This window comes from Mandrillus leucophaeus, unplaced genomic scaffold, assembly GCF_000951045.1.
Source record: "Mandrillus leucophaeus isolate KB7577 unplaced genomic scaffold, Mleu.le_1.0 Scaffold87, whole genome shotgun sequence".
In the NCBI taxonomy this organism is placed as follows: Eukaryota; Metazoa; Chordata; class Mammalia; order Primates; family Cercopithecidae; genus Mandrillus; species Mandrillus leucophaeus.
This window is the reverse complement of record NW_012109474.1, coordinates 3,742,932-3,746,423: the sequence shown is the minus strand read 5'-3', so window position 1 is coordinate 3,746,423 and position 3,492 is coordinate 3,742,932.

The following is a 3,492-nucleotide window of genomic DNA, read 5'->3' as shown; positions in this document are numbered from 1 at the left end:
GGAGTTATACCTGATGTAAATGACGAGTTGATGGGTGCTGATGAGTTGATGGGTGCAGCACACCAACATGGCACAAGTATACATATGTAACAAACCTGCAGGTTATGCACATGTACCCTAGACCTTAAAGTATTAAAAAAAAAAAACAAAAAAAAAAACAAAAAAAACCCAGCTATGTCGATACAGAAATGTATGAAGAGACATAGAACTTAGCTTGTATATATTCTTCCTCTTTTCTCCAACATTAATCAAACTATTATTTGGGGGTATCAAGTAGAGCTTTACAAGCAAAATGGGGAGAAATGGAGAAACAGGAATGAAAGTAGGTACAGCGCTTAGTAACTAGTTTGGGTGAACTGACTTTAACAAGCGTGCTTTCAACAATACTGGGGAAGCCCAGAGGTCATTGAGCAGGCACGTGAGGGTCATCATGAGGGATCAGAGATGATGGGAGAGCTCAGAAGGTTAAGCCTGGAGATGGAGGTGGGTTAGCTTCAAATATTTGCCAGGCAGCCTGGGGAAGGGGGCTAAACTTTATGTAGGCTTGATCCAGACAGTTAAAAAAGGCTAAGCGTAGATATACATATATGATAGATATATATTAGAAAACAAATTTTGGGGCAAAAGAAGAAGTTTTCAAATAAGTTGGAGCTCTCCTCCAAAAGAACGGCTGATTCCTAATAAAGTAGTGAGTTCCCTGTCATGGGATGTGTTCAAGAAGAAGAACTGACCATCTGTCGAGAATAACATGGAGAAGAGTCTGGCTTTAGATAAAGTCTGAGCATCAATTCAGTGCTCAGGCTGAAGACTTATAAGGAAGAACAGTCACAGAGATAGAAAATGAGATGGAATAGGGGTGGCTTAAGGTCTTGTTACAAGTAGGAGTAAAGATATAACAAGAATGTTCTAGAGAAGATTTTAAATCATGAGTGGGAGGATCAGAAGCCTGTCACATTTCTCTCATTTGATTCTTCATATGACATCTGACTGGCCCATGAAGAAAGTTGTAATCAATGATCTCCAGGTCTCAGCTCTGGGATCCTACAGGTCGGTACGACCACCTCATCAGCTCTGCAGCTGAGATGGTAACGTGACCCTCTCCTGGGGGTGGAACAGACTGGAATTTGTCAAGGGTTTACCAAACTAGAATGAACAGGGGTCTAAAATCAAAGTCTGGTTTAGTCCCTGGAAAGTCATGTTTGACAAAACATAATAGCATGGGGTTTTCCCTCTTCCTTCCTGATAAGAAGGAAATAAAGTGCTGTAAACTTTGCACTTTATTTTCTTGCCACGTGCAGCATTAAAATGAAATAATTTTCCTCCTTGATTTAAAAGATTAATTTTGTTTCCTCTGGTAAGAAAAAAGTTGTTTCAATAATGCATTTGAAATTACAGACTCCGACGTCTTCTGTTCAAATTGTTTTACCTGCAATGGGCTGGCTCTCCCATGCCTTATTTTGAGAAACCCTGCAAAAATCCAAAAGCAAAGGGAAAAATCCAGTAATAATTATTCCCTCATCAATGGGTCCTCCATCTTGCACAATAATTCAAAGAAACTCAAAGTCTTAGAACCAAAAGCTGGAGCCTTAAAGATGATGGTCATGGTAATGATTACAGTCATTGCCATTTATTCAACATGTTCTTTATGCCAGGACATGTGTTAAGCCTTGTGATGGTTAATACTGAGTGTCAACTTGATTGGATTGAAGGATGCAAAGTATTGTTCCTGGGTATGTCTATGAGGGTGTTGCCAGAGAAGATCAACATTTGAGTCAGGGGACTGGGAGAGGCAGACCCACCCTCAGTCTGGGTGGCACCATCTAATCAGCTGACAGCATAAAAGTAGGAATGAAAAGAGCAGACTTGCTGAGTGTTCTGGCCTTCATCTTTCTCCCATGTTGGATGCTTCCTGCCCTTGAACATCAGACTCCAGGTTCTTCGGCTGTTGGACTCTTGGACTTACACCAGTGATCTGCCAGGGGCTCTCTGGCCTTTGGCCACAGACAGAAGGTTACACTGTTGGCTTCTCTATTTTTGAGGTTTTGGGACTTGGACTGGCTTCCCGGCTCCTTAGCCTGCAGATGGCCTATTGTGGGACTTCACGTTGTGATCATGTGAGTCAATATTCCTTAATAAGCTCCCCCTCATATATTCATCTATCCTATTAGTTTTGTCTCTTTAGAGAACCCGGACTAATACAAGCCCTCTTAAATATATTATCTCATTTAAGCCTCAGGACAATCCTGAGAAGCAAATAACAATGACCATACTTTATGGATGAGGAAATCCTATTCTAGAGGCTGAGGAGAGTTGAGTACTTTAGCCTGAAGTGCCAAAGAAGCTAGGCAGCAGAGCTGGGATTTAAATCCAGGCAATCTGACATGATGCCAAGCTGCCTCCACTAGGTATCACACTGTCCAGGCATCTTTCAACTTTCTTTGTAGCATTAGAAGCCCCACCTTTTTTTCCTCCAAAGGAAGATTTACACAGAACCTTAAGACACATACCCAATCAAAATTGAGTTTCTTTGGCAAATAAATACACAAGGAAGAAGTGTTCAAAGCCAGCCCCCACCACCTGTAGCGACACTGAGGAATCCTAAGGTCCCCTGGAACTCAGTTTGTACACCAGAAGTCTAGTCCAAATCCCTCATTTTATGGAAAAAGAAGAACCGAGGCTGAGAGCAGTACTGTGGCTCAGCCACGTTACTACTTTGTGGCTGGTTGTAGATTTGAACCCAGTTTTTCCCCAAGGTGTCTTGAAAGAGTTAGGAACCTCAGCTTCACCTTTCAGGTAGCCTCTGGCCTGCAATGTGCTTAAAACCATTCAAAGCTGTTTCCTACCTGTCTGTTGTTCTGAAAAAGCAGAACTGAACTTGGGTAACCTTGTATCCTTGAATCTAAATTATCATTATCCCTCCCAAATTAAGATTTTAAAAAGACACCTGTGGCAGACATTACCAGTTGTCACCCAAATGGTGTTCTCCTCTTCTTCCACAGAAATATAACTTTTAGTTGGACACTAGGACACCCATGGAAAACTCCATCTCTCAGCTGTTTATGACCAGCGGGATGTGTGTAGAACTGATGTGTACAACTGCAGGATCAGGTCTGGAAAAAGAGGGGCATGTCCTCCTGCCTTTCATCCCTTTTTCCTTCCTTCTGGCTAAACTACAGGCACAATGGGAGCCATTCTGAGTCATGCCAATGAGGACAACATCTCAGGAAAAGTGAACAACAAGATAGAAGGAGCCTGGGTCCCCAAGGCTATGGAACTGCTGTGCCATGGTGGACTGCTTGTCCTGCAGTGTTATATGAGAAGGAAGTAAATTTCTGGATTGTTTAAACAACTAATATTCGAGCTGCAGCTTCTACCACAACTTAGACAGAAGAGGGCATGTGCATTGAACCCCTTCATCAGGAAGCCCTGGATCTCCCATACACACAATTATGAAAGAACGCGGCCAGGAGCAGTGGCTCACACCTGTAATCC